Source organism: Bos grunniens, chromosome 4 (assembly GCF_055505025.1).
Source record: "Bos grunniens cultivar Pamir isolate PY7600 chromosome 4, Bosgru_T2T1.0, whole genome shotgun sequence".
Taxonomy (NCBI): Eukaryota; Metazoa; Chordata; class Mammalia; order Artiodactyla; family Bovidae; genus Bos; species Bos grunniens.
In genome coordinates this window covers 25,487,274-25,504,790 of record NC_141168.1, presented here as the reverse complement: position 1 = coordinate 25,504,790, position 17,517 = coordinate 25,487,274, and the positions used below count along the sequence as shown (strand labels likewise).

The 17,517-nt window shown below is 44.4% G+C and overlaps 1 long non-coding RNA gene across 49 annotated transcripts in view; it reads right to left on the bottom strand.

Annotated features, from left to right (window-relative positions):
- Nucleotides 1-17,517, bottom strand: part of LOC147373796 (uncharacterized) — a 208,402-nt gene that overhangs the window by 88,713 nt on the left and 102,172 nt on the right. For 34 of the 49 annotated variants that reach the window (XR_015162114.1, XR_015162119.1, XR_015162100.1 and 31 more), the window contains one exon: nt 3,410-3,465. This is a non-coding gene — a long non-coding RNA (uncharacterized LOC147373796). Of the gene's footprint in view, nt 1-3,409; nt 3,466-6,436; nt 6,509-17,517 lie in introns of those variants that run through there. The other 15 variants (XR_015162109.1, XR_015162097.1, XR_015162089.1 and 12 more) reach the window with 2 other exon arrangements.

Genomic DNA, 17,517 nt, shown 5'->3' with positions numbered 1-17,517 from the left:
TACTCAAAGAAGCAAATGAATGACTTTGGTTTGGCTTCTATAACAAAATATTTAGAAACTTCTATGACTACTCAAATGAGATCTTTTTAACTCAGAAAACTGGGACATTCTGTCTCATTCACTGCCTATAAACTTTAGAAATATTCCCCAAAGACAGGTGAATACTGGTTGATCTTAGGTTAAAAAAAAAACCATTTTGTACATTATAACCATTAAAATTTGTTGTACATACTAAGCAATCTTAGATGTATATAATTATGATTCCTTTATAAACAAACTGGCCTCTGAAATCAATAAGAATTTTGCTAGCATTGTTCAGAAATCAATATGATACCGTGACTAGAGGTTCAAACAGATAAGCAATAGATTTTAGCTTTCTGTTTTTCCAACACTAGACTTAAAACAAGAATGAAACGTATCTCTCCTCTAATAAATCAAGCAGAAAACATTTAAAATGAAATTCTTAACTACCTTGGAAGAGTGAATTGTCATTTCCAAATGTTCTGAATGGATCTGGGCTTGTTGGATGCTTTACTAAACTATCATTTTCTAGTCCCATTAAGAACACATGAAGGTATGGAATCACATTTTACCATGAAAACTTTTTCCCTCATTAATCATCAGCCCCTTGATTGGCTGGTATAGCATGAATGCATTTCAGTTTATTAGACGTTGAGCCAGAAATCCTAAAAATGCTTGAGAAGATTAAGTGATTAAAGTAGGTAACTTCAATGCATTCCAATATATTTACAAGCTTTCCTGTACACTATGAAAATTTAAGATCCTAAAAATGACAGTCTGATGGACTTGAGGATGGGAAAGCAACCCAGCACTGTATCTGGGCCAGCAAGTGTCCCTCCACAGCCCAGGACACCAGCCAAGACGGCAGGGCATAGGAGACCACTGTTAGTACAATTCTGTGATTCCTGGGTCATGCCAAGGCATAAGAATCATTATGTTTCTGGGAAATTGAATATGGGGATCTAAACAAACATGAAATTAATGAAAATATATGTGTTACTTTTAAAAGTTGTATTTACTATGCAAGATCAAACAGCACATAGATATCTATCTTATTTGAAATGGTAAAAAGAAGATTCTTGTCTACTGGTCAGGAGAGGAATGCCAAAGTTCGAACAGAAAGAAAGTTGAGGAGTGGATGGAGTGTGAGAAAACAAACAGAAGCAAAGCTCTAAACGAAGAACAGAGTTTTGCACATAAAGTTCAGGCAAGTTTTGGGGCAGTGGGAGTTTAGAGACAAAACAGATATGCACATTACCACAGAATGAGGACAAAAAGGCAGGAAAAAAGGTGCCCCTGCCAGAGCACGAGCTTGCTCTAGGTTTGTAAAGCACTACTGACCAGTAGGTTATGAAACCATTTGGTAGCTTATGCTGCTGCTGCTAAGTCACTTCAGTCGTGTCTGACTCTGCGTGACCCCATAGACGGCAGCCCACCAGGCTCCCCCGTCCCTGGGATTCTCCAGGCAAGAACACTGGAGTGGGGTGCCATTGCCTTCTCCAATGCATGCAGGTGAAAAGTGAAAGTGAGTCGCTCAGTCGTGTCCGACTCTTAGCGACCCCACGGACTGCAGCCTACTAGGCTCCTCCATCCATGGGATTTTCCAGGCAAGAGTACTGGAGTGGGGTGCCATTGCCTTCTCCAATGCATGCAGGTGAAAAGTGGAAGTGAGTCGCTCAGTCGTGTCCGACTCTTAGCGACCCCATGGACTGCTTATGAGGAACATTAAAATGAGAAAAAAGGGACAGTGGAAGACACAGCAGAGGAAAATAGAGGAAAATTCTATCACAACCCACATACTCGAAAGGTGTATCAGGAAACCACGCGTCCACATGGACAAGTGTGTGCACTGGGTCCCGATGTGACATGAATTTCTTCCCAGGGGTTCCCATAAAAAGGTTTGAGAACCGTGACACATCAAGCATACCACCAGCGCCCACCTCTGTCGAGTTAGTAATACCATCTGTGACACCTCTCAACAGAAAAGCGATCTCTAAAGATAACATCCCCAAATCCAGAGTGCGAGCACGGCAAATCACAAAACAACAAGTATTTAAGTGAACCATGTAAACTGAGAAATACAAGTCCAGGGAAAGGAGGCCATCGACAGAAATGTATGATGTGACCAAACCAGACTGTGGGGGCCCCTCCCAGAGCTCTTCTCCTCACCCTGAATAAAGAGGGAGGGATAGGAGCCGGGGGGAGACAGAAGAGCTGACGGTGAGAGGGAAGGGAGGATCCAGAGCATCCCTCTGGCCAGGAGACCCCGGTCTCCCTTCAGCGAGGTAAAGAAGGCAGGAACCAGTGCAGGTCCAGAGAGACAGAATGGGTGAGCAGAGAGACGACGTGTTCAACTTTGCCATCCTAAGGCCAAGCACAGTCCTTGGCACATAATCAATGTATGCTGAATGTGGCAGTAGGTTCTCAATAACACTGACAGTTTCATGATGTCAAGTTAGTACCTGGGCAGGGCCAACAGTGTGAAACTTCTTTTTCCAAGTAATCACTGGCATCATCAGAAAATGTTGAGTTCTGTTTCTAATGCCATCCTCTCTGTCTTTACTAACTATCCACACCCCATGTCAGTGGCTAGCTTTGACGAAGCCATCTCCCCAAATGATAAGCTCTTCATGAATTTTAAAGACGTTCTTTTTGTTTCAAAAAAATTGAAACTGATCTGACACTTACAAGGTTATCATGAATGAGTGCTCAAAACCAAAAATGAATGCGGATTCAACTACTCAAGAGTGCTCAGAGATTAAGAAAGTAATTTTTTCAGGCTACTATAAGGGTTACACGGAGACCATGTCAGAACCTACCAATGATGTTCACACTTGCTTTAGGGGCAAAGGCCTTGTTTTGTCGGGTAGTCTCGGCTGTACAAGTTATTTGTTTAGGCTCAGGTGTGTCGTCGTCGTTGCTCAGTCACCAAGTCTGACTCTTTGCGACCCCGTGGACCGCAACACACAAAGCTTCCCTGTCCCTCACCAACTCCTGGAGTTTGCCCAAGTTCATGTCCATTGCATCAGTGCCCTAAGGCTCAGGTACACTTAAGAAACTTAATAGTAGCAAACACTATGTAGTTATTTACTGTGTGCCAGGGAACCCTCTAGAGACAATGTGTGCTCCGTCGTGTCTGACTCTGTGATTCCATGGACTGTAGCCCACTAGGCTCCTCTGTCCATGGAATTCTTCAGGCAAGAATACTGAAATTGGTTGCCATTTTCTACTCAAAGGGTTCTTCCTGACTCAGGGATTGAACCCGAGTCTCCTGCATTACAGGTGGGTTCTTTTCCGATGAGCCACCAGGGAAGCCCAGGTAACCACCTAAGGACGTCACAAATATTAACTCTAAATAATGTATACCAACCCCTGATAATTTAGTTACCTGTTCAGTGGTTTATTCTGTTCCATTAAAGGTACCTCTGTTTTTCCCATTTTCTCCTGCAAAAGATGAGGAAAATATTGTTAGTGAGTAGTCACAGAAGCATGTATTTTATATCATTGTTTGATATTTTCTGGACTTGAGAGTGCTAACAGGGCTTCATTAAACTTCAATGAATTACTTCACCTGCCTGACTCTACTGAGTTCCTAAATAAAACTATTAAGACAGTATCATTATATGTATTGGTAATAGGAGATTTGAAAAGAAAATACTAAAAAAGAAATCAACATGGCATAAACAAAAAAGATGGATGCAAAGGGAGACAATGCAGGCTAAGATCCTCCTTGACTCTACATCCCTCTACATTTAATTTGTATTTTCAAACTCCTTTCCCTCTGAAATTCTCTTTTAGGTGGCGGCACTGGGTTAATTAAATAATTGCTGTACCAATGACAGAAACAATCGGTGAATACAGCTATTATAGATTTGACTGAACTGAACTGTACCAATGACAGAAACAATCGATGAATATAGCTATTATAGATTTACCTAAAAATGTTTAAATGATAATGGAAAAGCATTCATTACAAAAGAGGATGCTGCCTAGGAAAGACAGCAGTTAAGACAGTCTCCAACAGGTGACATTTACCTGGGGGAACTCACAGCTGTCTAGGTTCTGTCCCTCATCCTACTGACTCCCAAAAGTCTAATCTCACTAAGGTTCTGGAAATGATCATGTTTTATCAATACTGATTCACTATAAACAAAGCTCACGAGAGACTAACATATAAGCCACGAAACCTAAGGATTCATTTCCAATTTAAAGTATGTCGCCAGACACCTGGACAGTTGCTCCATCCAACATGACCAATGCATTCACATTTCTTTGGTCAACAGATGCTTCCTGAAATCCCAGGCAGAGACACCACACAGGCAGGTTAAAGAGCAGCCAAATGAACAGCAGACTGTTGCATGAGCATGTCAGAGCAATTGCAATCCAGATGCCAGTGGCTCCAGTATTCTCTCTCCAGACAAGTGTCCTCCTCTCTCCTCCACTACCACCATCCTAGTCCAAGCAGCTATCACCCTTTCCCTGGACAAACATGAAATGCTTCTTGCCGTTTTCCCAGCTTCCACTTCCTCCTTTCCAATCCATTGTCCACAAAGTGTCCAGAGTAAACATTTAAAGATAGACAACAGACCATGGCTCAGCCCCAGTTCAACTCCTTTAATGCTCTGCCTGAGTCTAATGGAGGCACCTGAGAGCAGACGCTCAAGCCTTGCTCTGGCCCCGCTCACTCCTCCAGCCTGCTCCGTGCACACTGCCCTGTCACCCTCACACTTCAGCCACACTCAACTCCTACTCTCTTGAATGCACAGACCCCTCGGCACCTCAGAGATTTGCACGCCTCGTTTCCTCTGCCTGGAAACTAATACACACAAGCTGCACCTTCCCCACAAAGCACACACACGCCTAGCCATCTGCAGATCCAAGCTCATGTCACACGACCCCAGACTAAGACAAATTCCCTGATTTTCCCACAGCCTCTGATTGTCTCCTTTGTGGGTCTTACCACAGTTTATAATTGCAGATTATGTGATTATTCATGTTTATTTCTCTCACTAGACTGTAAGACACTCCATAAAGCTGAATACCGTGTTCACCTTATTAAGCGTGTTCCACAATAGTGGACACTCAAAAGATATTTTATTGAATGAATGATGGCTTTGGGCCATTAGAACCTGCTGCATCCATTGTCAAAACAGAGTTAATTCTGCCAGGCAGACCATATGGTTTTACTGAATGGACTCCATTCCCCCTGGTGTGCCCTCTGACCCTGGCGGGGAGGCGGGGGTGGCGTTCAATAATTAGACGCACACTGTTGAACTCACGTCTGTAACGTTACTGTTTCTGAAGACTCCGTAGCCAAAATAAATATTAAGTTACCAAAAGAGAAATAGCACAAAGTTCAAGATACACTTGAGTAGCAACTCTGCAGAGAGGACTTGTGGCAGTGGATTACTAAGAAACACTATAAACAAAAAGGAAAACATAAACTGTGGCCAAACGAAGCCCTTGATGAGACAACACTGGAAAACAAATACACACACATGTACGTGCACACGCACCCAAAGCAGTGGTCCTCGAAGAGGGAAGCGTGAAAGGCTTTGAGTTTGCTGTGGGATGCTGCCACGACTAGGGGGTCGACAGCAACAAGCGTGGAGCTCCCTGACGAAGGGACACCCTGCGCCCCCTCGATCCCCGGGGCCTGCCTCTGCACACAGGAGACCTGGTGTGTACTGTCGTCCTCCCATCGCCTTACAAACCAACCACTAATTGCCGTTCCCCAACTCACTGCGTGTACTTCCCTGGTGGCTCAGACGGTAAAGCGTCTGCCTACAATGCGGGAGACCTGGGTTCAGTCCCTGGGTTGGGAAGATCTCCTGGAGGAGGAAATGGCAACCCACTCCAGTATTCTTGCCTGGAAAATGCCATAGACGGAGGAGCCTGGTAGGCTACAGTCCTTGGGGTCACAAAGAGTCGCACACGACTGAGTGACTTCACTTTCTTTTCACTGTGTAGAATCTTTTATATGGCTCATGGCTGTGGTTTACATTTTAAAGATGTTCTCCTAACATTTTAGTCCTCTTATGTAATGAGAGAGAGAGACCAAAAATGACAGGAAGAAGTCCCACAATGCCCTTGACTCTACATTCACATCTAGTCATGGGGCTAGAAAGGGCCAACTTCACTCATGCATTCAGCAAACAGCACACACCTGGAATAAACCAGGCATGGTCCCAGGTGCTGAGGACACAGTGAACAAGACTAAACCCCTACTGCTTAGGAGGAGGAGACAAACAATGAATGCATTTTAAGTACACATATACTTTGGAGCCCTGAAGAAGTTAACAGCAACCCACTCGAGTATTCTTGCCTGGGAAATCCCACAGACAGAGGAGCGTGGCGGGCTACAGTCCCTGGGGTCACAAAAGAGTTGGACACAACGTAGCGACTTAGCAACATACCTTGGAGACACTGCAGGTCTGGTTCCAGACCATCACTTCAATAAATCGAGTCACGTGCATTTTCTAGTTTCCTGGGGCATACAGAAGTTATTCTTACACTATACTATAGTCCATTAAGTATACAACAGCATAATGTCTAAAAAACACACATATTTTAATTTAAAAAGTCTTTATTGCTAAAAAATGCTAACTATCATCTGACAAAGCAGAGTTGCCACAAACCGTCAACTTGTAAAAGGACTCTATTTGCAAAGCACAATAAGGCAAAGTGCAATAAAATGAGGTATTCCAGTAGGATACATCATGTGGGGGATATTAAATTTTAAACAGGGTGGACAAGGAAAGCCTCATTGAGAAACTGACATATGAGCAGAGACCTGAAGGAAGTCCAGAGAAGAGTCATGTAGATATCTTGGGAAGGACAGTTCCAGATGGAGGGTCAGCAAGTGCAAAGGCCCTGAGACAGAAGTGTGGCCTGTCTGATCTAGAGCATGCTTGGGAGACGGTAGTAGGATGCGGGGTCAGCAAGACACATAGGGACCTTGTTAGGTACCCAAAGGTCTTGGGCTTTTATTTGGAGAGCCCTGCAATGCAAGAGAGGTGCCTGGGGCAGAGACAAATATGATCTGGCTGCTGTGTTGGAAAGGGCTGAAGCGACAGTAAGGGAGGAAGCAGCAAAGCCAGTTATCAGACTTTTGAAACAGTCTGGGCAAGAGATTACAGGGGCCTGGACTGGAGTGCAGTGGTGATGCATAGCAGGGCTTCTAGAAAGCTGATGGATTCTTCATGGGACTTTAAGAAAATGCCCTGGGATTAAATCTAACTCCCTTAATGGTTGATTTTAGCAATCTTAATATTTTTTTTAATCTCTAGAGTGGTTTTATTTGGTTTCAATTATTACTTTTCTAAAGAAAACTTAGCAGATTTTTAGCTATCAAGAAGTAACATATGATCATCACAGACAGTGAAAAAGATCAAACAGACAAAAAAAGTCAGCACATCACATTATAAACAAATGGAACATTTGCGTGCCTGTGATACTGGTCATCTTGGTAATTAGCACTTTTCCTTTGTGCTGAAAATAAAAGGCTTCTCTAAGTGAGGAGAAAGATCATTGAATACACGTGGCCATGGGAGTTAATGACTATTTAACACAAAGATTTTCCGCCTGAAGATCTGTTGATGTACAACAGGATAAACACCAAACACAAGCATTCTTCTGGAAACCAGGCTGAGGCCAAGATAGTCCGACCCTGACCGTGGACAGCTGTGCCAGTTTGAGTTTAGCCCAAAAGGAATGCTCAAGGAAGCTACATTTTTCTGCCCAGTGTTTTTCCCTGAGAAACCCAAGATGATAACATGATGTAACAAATGGACATGATGAATCCTAAAAACAACAAAAAAAGTAAAGTGTCCTTTTTATTTTCTGGTTTGGGGTTAATGGGGTAGGGGCAGATCACAGCACATAACTGTCATCATGGAAACCATCCCACTCTAGAGCAGGGAAGCAACTCTTCACTTGCTATACAAGCCACGGGCCATGTCATCTGCGCAGTAAACAGAGTCCCTTCCTCCCCTGGACAGGACGCTGCTGTTTAGTCAACGGTGACAAACAAAACTAAACTTTAATTCTCAGTGTTTAATACTTTTGGGGGATATGCCTTATTTGTTCAGCTTTCCTCGAAGTGGGCTAAGACAGGTAAACTGCTTATGGTGAATCAGGTACTGTCTTCACCCACTAGTACCCTTTTTCAAATTTCAGCATGCACAGGAGTTGCGGGGGGTCTGTTAGAAGGCAGATTCCAATTCAGAAGTGCTGGGCTGAGGCCTGAGACTGTGCATTTCTAGGAGGCTTTCTGGAGATGCTGACGCCGCTGGTCTGTGGACCACCACTGGAGTACACAGTGGGAGGGTATTTATTATTCTCCCTCCTGCCCCTCCCTGGTGGCTCAGACAGTGAAGAATCTGCCCACAATGCAGGAGCCATGGGTTCGATCCCTGGGTCGGGAAGATCTCCTAGAGAAGGAAATGGCAACCCACTCCAGTATTCTTGCCTGGAGAATCCCACAGACGGAGGAATCTGACAGGCTTATAGTCCGTGGGGTTGTAAAGAGTTGGAAATGACTGAGCGACTAACACACTCCTGCCTCTCTCCCTACTATGCCCTTTGTAAGTACCACTGATAAGAGACTGAAACCACTTCACTGAAGACTAATTGTTTTATTACTCATTAAGACTTTGCCTTCCATGGTATAGGACAATTAAATCTCAGCAGTAAGCAAACAGTCTCTGCTGGGGCATCCTTAGCTAGCTGACTGGATCTCAGCTGAGTGACCACACAAGGTTCTCTTTTGATCCTTCTTCTTCGGTCATCCTCTCTCTACATGGATGAGGACCACGTGGAGGCCTCTTTGTGGAGGTCCTCCACAAGACTGTGGCTGCAGGCAAGCTCCCAGCTTTAGCACTAGGTGATGGTGTGGAAAGACCAAAACTACTGGACTTTTCCATCTCATCCTTTCTTTGTAAAGAGGCTAATCCACAGACACCACGGCACTGGCTTGGAAAGCACAGAATTTTTATCAAGGGGTGAGAATGGATGATTAATGACTAGTTACAGGTACTGAGGAGAAGGCAATGGCACCCCACTCCAGTACTCTTGCCTGGAAAATCCCATGGATGGAGGAGCCTGGTGGGCTGCAGTCCATGGGGTCGCTAAGAGTCGGACACGACTGAGCGACTTCACTTTCACTTTTCACTTTCATTCACTGGAGAAGGAAATGGCAACCCACTCCAGTGTTCTTGCCTGGAGAATCCCAGGGACGGGGGAGCCTGGTGAGCTTCCGTCTGTGGGGCTGCACAGAGTCGGACACGACTGAAGCGACTTAGCAGCAGCAACAGGTACCGACATCGACACTACTGGCTTCCACTGACAAACAGGCTTTGAGAATCCCTCGTGAGGACCCACCCAAACCCTGCACTTTCAGACAGAGGGGTCTCCTATTACATACATGGCCAAAACTCTCATTTGGAACATAACTGGTATTTTCTAATTGCAGATACTTTATGTGAAAATATAACCTGAGCTTTAACATGTCTGTCTCAACCCTTAACTTCTGAACTACTTAAGTTCAATCCTAATTAACTGTATTAACATTTCACAGGTATATATTTCTTTGTGTCTGAAGTGTAAGATAAACAGTTATCTTACACTTATAATAGTTATAAGACTGTAAAGAAAGATACTCTTCCTCGAGGACAAGGATTCCCAGTAGTATATTTGAAACAAAAACCTACTTTCTATCTCTCTAAAGCCCTAAGCTGACCAAAAGGAGATGGTATACGGTGGGGAGGAAGAGCAGGGAAGACACTGGACTAACACCACGGACTGCTTCCTGCCCTCTGAGATCCTGTGAAACCTCTGGGAGGAACCCGGCAGAAAGGAGGCCAATAGACGAGAGGGTGCGGTGCCCGCAGCTCTTTGGAGGTTTGTGAGATCAAGCCACGAGATCCCAATATATTGTTTGTAAAACTCTGAAAGGACCAACTGGAATCACTGGTTCTATTAAGGAAACAAACTACTAACCAACACTTATTAAGAAGGACAAAGGTACACAGAGCCTGCGACAAGATTTAAAGGAGCAAAACACCCCTCACACAGCAAGGCAGATGGCAGAGCAAGGGCAGGCTCATTCAAGCTGCTCCTGCAGCTTGAACCCAAAGGTAAAATCGAACAGACAGACAGACTCGGCACAAAACGAGGAAACAGTTTCTGACAAAATATACTTCTCAGACACAGAACTTTTATTTTCTCTGCCACGAAGTGAGCTCTCATCACTTCTGAGATAGCCTCATGCTGCCCCGCCCCCCGCTCCTCCCGGGGATCAAACACTGCAGCCCAAGCATGGTTTTGTACCAGACACGGGATGCTTTTTCATTTCTAGCCTGCCCTTCAGAATCTCCGTTTCCACATAAGCTCCTCTGTGAATCTTGTGCTGTCTCTCTTCCTCCCAAAAGGTGGGAGAGCCTGCTCCTCATCAAAGTAACTTCACGCACCTCTTCCTGTCCTCACCCCGCTGTTCGTACTTCTAGACTGGGAAGCCTTTGAGGGCAGGACTATGGGCACTCATCTGTGCATCTGGAGTGCCTGCCGAGGTGACCTGGACACAGCAGGCATCAGTGGAGCGGTGAAGGAAAGAAGAGGAGAGAAAGAAACTGAAGAGAGAGAAGATGATACCTTGGTGATCACATCTTACGCACACTGCAGGAGGAATTCTGACACTGGGAGAGAATTAGTTTGAATGAACCTTTTCTACAGAGAAAGACACAAACTACTGTGCATTCATTAAGGTTTACCATTTTAGGTATTTAGGTCCTTATTGGATTTGTTACATTATTACTTCTGTTTTATGTTTTGGTTTTTTGGCTGGGAGGGCTCCTTGACCAGGGATTGAACCTGCACTCCTTGCATTGGAAGATGAAGTCTTTCTCATTGGACTGCCAGGGAAATCCCTTTAGGTGTGTTTTGACCTAATTATTGTTAGTCGCTGTTTTAGCAGCAATAGTCCCAGTATTTAACTTTTACTTTGCATCTAAGTAAATATATTTACATATGCTATTTAATAATACAAATAATTTCCCCCAAAGTTTGCATATAAAAAAAAAAACACAAAAAAACAATCTTTCATGGTTACTGGGAAGCCTGCAAAAAATGTGCCCATGTCATTTTCCTCAAGTGTGGAATAAGTGCATCACAAAAGCAAGTACAGGACCATTACTGCAAGACTCTGTAAGCCTTTATGGCAGAGCTCTGCTCACCAGAAAGAGAACTCCCTCTCCCAACTTTTCCTAATTCATGCAAGCCTTTACCATTAGTTCTCAGTGAAGAGTCTACACCCAAGTTAATCTGCTCTTTACCCTGCTACTGGCGAATTCTCAAAACAAGACAATTCTGTGCTCTGTGGTCAGCATGAAAGGACATCTCAGGGGAGTGACAGGCAGATGAATACATCTGGGAACTACAGCACCATTGCTAATGACCATAATTTCTCTTTGGGAGGAGTTCTGTAAACCACATTAGCACCTTTCCCAAAGAACAGACGGCACAGGTGAACCCACACCTGAAACCATGCATCAGCCTGACATCCCCTCCCCCCACAGACGCCTATGAACACATTCCCACCCTTGCCTCCCTCACGGCTTCCCTTACCCCCACCTTCTTCTCCCCTGTGCTGCAGCCCTGGGTGGAAATAGGACAGGTCTGGGCTCTGCGGATATCTACCCAGCCAAATGCAGCTGCTATGGGACAACTGACCAGCCTCTGACCCAGAGGCCTGGCCGCCTCGCAGTGGGTGGTGCAGTATTTGCATATGAACTGCTGTCCCCTTTCCTTTTATAGAAGGAAGTGCAGAGGACTTCTCCGTGAGATAGGAGACAGCCAGCAGGAGAGCCTGTGATTAGCCCCACTGCAAAGGCAGGAAGCCTCTCTTCCTGGTTACAAGAACCAACAGTAAATTCTGGGACATTTCCAGGGCCTTGCCCCATACCCTGAAACTCAGGATCCATGCAGGGAGCCCTAAGGTCCATCATCTTACACTGCATGCTCACTGCCTGGGCTTGGGAGAAATCTGTACAAGTGCAGTATCAAAGGGCAGATAAAGAGCCAAACGTTAGAGAACAAGCAAGCAGGGAGGGGGGAGTGGAAGTTCCCTGGAGTCAGAGAAAGGAGAGAGGAAGAAAAGCAATTTTTGAAAATAAAAAGATTTCTTTCTCTAGAATTGAGAATGAAAAGCAATGACTAGAAATCACTGGTGAGCAGAGGGAGAAGGGTGACACCATGGTCCCCAGCCAGACCAGAGTTCACATAAGCCTGGGTGTGTGCTTGCTTCCATCCCCGCCTACCCACGGTTCCCGGGGCAAACAAATTCTTGGCTGAGCAGGTATGTGTGGGAGGCCTGATTTATTTTCCAACCAGCAGAACTTTGCCCAGAACTACTTAATCAGAAGTTTTCAAGGTCATACATTCAAATATGACGTTACTGCCTCACAAAACAGCTCCAGGGTCTGTGGGGTAGGAGGGTGGGGAGTGTGAGGAGGGGAAAGAAGGAAGTGACCATCCTCGCTTGAACTATCTTCTGACCACTCTTCCTGTATGTCCCCTACACTTTCTCAGAAAATCAACACATTGCAAAAACACAGAGCTAAAAGAAATAATAGCTAACTTTAACAGATGGCAGGCACAATTCTAAATGCTCTGTATATATTAACTTCTCTGACCCTCAACAGTTCTTTGAGGGGGGCACTATTACCATTACCCTACCTGTTTATAGATGCATCGAGAGGGTAAGTGACCTGCCCAATGACCAACAGCAGGGTGCCCTGTGCACCTCCCCTAGGCGATACTACCTCTCTAGCCCCTCGAAAAGGTAAAATTACAAGAGCTCTTTTCCATTGTGGGATATCTAGCTAATTTTTCCTCTGCAGTAGGGTTTCTTAAAGCTACTTTCCTGGGAGGAATATTATCAGAGCCAGTCCCCACCTTTAACCCTGCCGCTCAAAAAGCCATATAAGCTGGAAAAATCCCAAGGCTCAAACCACAATTCCCCTCATGGGCTGCCTGATTAGAAGCAGTTGGAAGTAAAGCTTTGATCCCTGTTAAAATGTAAAAGTTCTGGGAGGTGTACTCTTTATGCTGTTATCAGTTTGTAGTGAAAGTTGTGGTGTTATCTTTTCAATGGTAAGTTTAATGATAAGAACTTCAGGTGGTTTCCAGGCATCTCGTTCACCTGTCCTGTGTGGACTTCTTCTCTGCGGGGTACCTAGGACTCTCTGGGACTTCGCACATAAACAGGTGCTTAATATACCAGTATGGGTGAACAAGTGAGTGGCTGAATGGCCGTAACTCTTGCAGAGGTCAGGCTCAGCACACATTTATGAAGCAGGTAGGTCTTCAAGTGGCCGCCAAGTTGGGCAAAAGTATCCCTGGAAAGGGGTGGGTATGTGTGGGTGTGTGTGTGTGGGCACGCACACACTAGGTTGCTAAGTCGTGTCCCAATCTGTGACCCCATAGACCGCAGCCTGCCAGGCTCCTTTGTCCATGGGGATTCTCCAGGCAAGAATACTGGAGTGGGTGGCCATTTCCCCCTCTAGGGATCAAACCTGCATCTCTTGTATCTCCTGCATTGATAGGCGGATTCTTTACCACTGAGCCACCTAGGAAGCCTGAAAAGATCCACAGAACAAGAAAATCCCTGTCTCACGGTAATGACTTTGAAAGAAATTCCAGGCATATTTAAGTATGAAAAGGATCCTAACTTTGAATTTATTAAGAATGGATTCTACTTTTAAATGTATATAGAGTTAATTTGTTAATGAAGAAGGTAATCTAAGAGGGCAGTGATATCAACATGACTTTCCTTCTCCCAAATGTTCTCATACCCAAGTCCTGTACGTCCTCCACAGTTATTTTCTCTCCCAGGGACCCTTCCCTGGTTTCCTGGGACCCTTCCCTGCAAAGAAGAGAACTGGTTCCCCACTTTGTACTCAAAGTTACTTTGCTCTTTGTGCACATAAACACATTTTATGAATGGTATTTTTTTTTTTCTCATCGGCATTACCTGGCTGTCTCCAACTATCTCTGTATTCCAGAGAACAAAACATTTTTCCTAACATAAATCAGCTCCCAGTCAATACAGACTAATGTTTTTGAAAAGACTCCTATGAAAGTGCTCCAAGGATACATCACCATCTGTTTCTAATGTTCAAATATAATTTGGATAGTTTAGAAGCTATAATTTAAAAAAAAGACACCGCAATCACTGCACATTCACAGGGTCATGTGCCAAAGACCCTGTGTGAACATCCAGGCGGTCCCTGCAGCAGGCTCCCCTGGCACCACCACGCGCACACGTGGACGTCCTGTAAGTGCGACACCGGAAAGGGAAGTTGTAGCTCTGCTCTGATCGTGTGAAAAATAACATGTGCACAGTCTGCTCTCAAGAGGTTGCTCAAGCAAGTACATGAACAGAGACCGCACCCCAGCGTCGGCTGCCATTAACTGCGGGTGAGGCACAGGGGGCATCTGTACGGCCTTGCTTTCATCACAGTAGAAAGTCCTCTGTGATAATACCCTGCTTGAGAGAGGGTAAATATTTATTCTAAGAATTAGATGCTTCCTGTATGACTTTAGATTTATGATAAGGCATGTGAGCAATTGTTTCCATAAGTTTAGTTTCAGGGTTTTGAAACAAATATTCCCTACCTTAGACTGACTGAACCAAAAAACATCCTGGGATCCCAAGGCAAGTTATTTAAAAACAAAACCAAAGCAAAAAACCCTTGTTACAATTTGGAAGTAATCATCTATATGAACAGATTTTTAAAAAATATTAGGCATTTAAAGCAAAGTATACAACTTTATTTAACACAGCTGATAATGTGAATATAGCCATTATAGTTATCATCAACCTGATTTAAAGTTTTTCATTATATCTTAAGGATGTCATTGTTCTTAGTGACTCTTCAATAAACATTATAAATGTAAACTCAAAAAAAAGTTAAAGTACAAGTAAATGTCACTCTGTTTTATATGATAGTTCCATATCATTTGATGAAAGGATTCTCTGCCTCCACAAAAGTTTAAAAACTTCTGTTAGTTTTTCTCAAATCCCAGTCTATAGAGCGGCTGCAGTAGACCTGGATGAGCTTTTTTAACACAGTTTTTCCTGGGCTCTTTCCTCGGCAATGCCCTTCCAGTAGGTATGGAGTGAGGGTGAGAATATGCCAAGGGGTAGGGAGGGGCAGGGGAGGGAGAGAAGACGAAATGGACAATGACAGTGGCCCAGGCATGTCCGTGTCCGACTCTGCCACCCCGTGGATGTAGCCCGCCAGGCTCCTGTGTCCACGGAATTCTCCAGGCCAGAATACCGGAGTGGGTTGCCATTCCTTTCTCCAGGGGATCTTCTCAGCCCAGGGATTGAACCCAGGTCTCCCGCATCACAGGTGGATTCTTTACCACCTAAACCACCAGGGAAGGAAACCACTGGTCTAATCAACACGCAACTGTCTTCACAGGATTTTTGGTCAAACGCTTTGGTAAAATCAAGGCAAAATATGTCAACAACATACCCTTAACATGTGAACTCTTAAAAGTTTTTATTATTTGTCCTTCATGAACTCGCACTGGACCTACTAAAATCATTTACTTTCTATAAAGTTCACAAATATCTATTTGACTGTATGATTTGTTGGTGATCAATAGCCAGAGCATTTGTTTGGCTTCCAGAACATCTTGCTTTATTTAAAATTTGGACAAAGGTTGTTTTGCTCCTGTCTTCAACCCCCTTTTAAATTCTGTATGATTTTTCAACATTTAGTCAACACTGGGGTCTTTTGAGATACTTGCCAGCTCCATGCAGCACCATTAATTTGTAACAGTCATCACTGGGCTATCTCCCCCAACACTGAACTACACTTCTCAGGACACTGCTGCAGTTCTGTACTCTTTACAATTTCTAAACCATTGTTCTTGCTGGAAAAGACTGGAAGTCAAACAGCAGCTGAGTAGGATCACAGATTTCTTACACAGGAGGATATTTTGGAATGCAACTACTCTAATGATTTTTTTTAAGATAAGGGAAAGGCATGTAAGAAACATACTCAACATACTCAGTGAAATAGTCACTGGCCAAGTGAGAACTCAGCACACACCTTCCACAGTTTAGTAATCAAAGACCTAGCTTCACACTCAGATTATTTCACTCACTAGCTGCAGGCGTCTTAGTCAAACCCCATAAGCCACAAATTACTCAGATGTGAAAATGGTAATACATCTTTCAGGGTTGTTAGGTTAATTAAAGCAAAGATACTTAATGGTCTCCTAGAAAAGGATCTGACCCCAAGTAAGTACACGATAAACATTAGCAGTAGTTGTAAACAGACTTTGGGGTTGGCGGGCTAGAGTTTGAGAAAAGAGAGTTCTCCAGCTATGGGGTAGACTACCCTGGAATCTTTGTGCTTTTAAAGTGGAGACACAAGGAAGTAAGTGCAAGATGATTCCCCAGTGCTGTAGGTGGGCTTGGGAAAGGGAGTTACTCAACTGTTGGGGATGACTTCTCTAAAAGCGGGAGGGGAAAGGGTCCCACGAAAGGCAGCGCCCTGACCCATTCACACGCCCACAACCTTCACACCGGTATCTCTGGGGAATTCTAGCACCCTGGTTTCCTATTTAGACAGTAAAAGACATGGAGAGCATCTGAAAGTGGGGGAAAGAAAGGAGACTGGCCAGAAGAGACAGCCCCTTCCCGGCCACAGGTCAGTGGCACCTCAATACTAGTAAGATGTATCAGCCACCTGCCAATTCCAAAGAAGTGCCTGTCTTCAACCGCAATTTCTGCTACACATATTTCTATATAGAGATTTCTCATCTACTGTATAGCTCTAGAATAGGTGGGTTTAGCATCCTCTTCTGTACCCCCACAGCCAGTTCAGTGCCCTTTCCAGCTCCTGCTGGTTCTCCCTGGAGTGGCAGAGCTAAGCAGGGGGTGAGGAAAGGAGAGGGGTGAAGCACGCACCTTAGCTGTGCTCAGATCACTCTTAACACCTGCCTGAGGAGGCTTTGCACAGCGGCCCTTGCTGAAGACTCTGATAATCGTTTAAAAGTTTGTGGGTACTGGCAGCTTGCCACCTTGTGAAGATTTTCAAAGTATGAGTGGAGAGTATGAAATGATTCCATAACTTACTGACTCACTAGTCTGAGAGGTCTACTTCTGTGCCAGCTGGGATCACTAATGCTAACTTGAGTGTAGACTGCAGATGAAGGTCCACACTTGAATTCAGATGATACGAAGCCCAACAAGCACACCACCACTTGATCTGGGGATGGCGTAGGGCAAGGGTCAGGGATGGAGGGCTCTAGCATGACTTGCGTCTTTTATTCCCTACTTGATAACATCTAGAAAAATCTGTTTCCAAAAAGGACTAGGGAGCTATTCTGCATTATCTTGGATTATTTTATCATTAATCTTCTTGCTGACACATCTTTAGGGACAGTTACCAAGTTAATTTCTCCTTCTCCACTTCCATG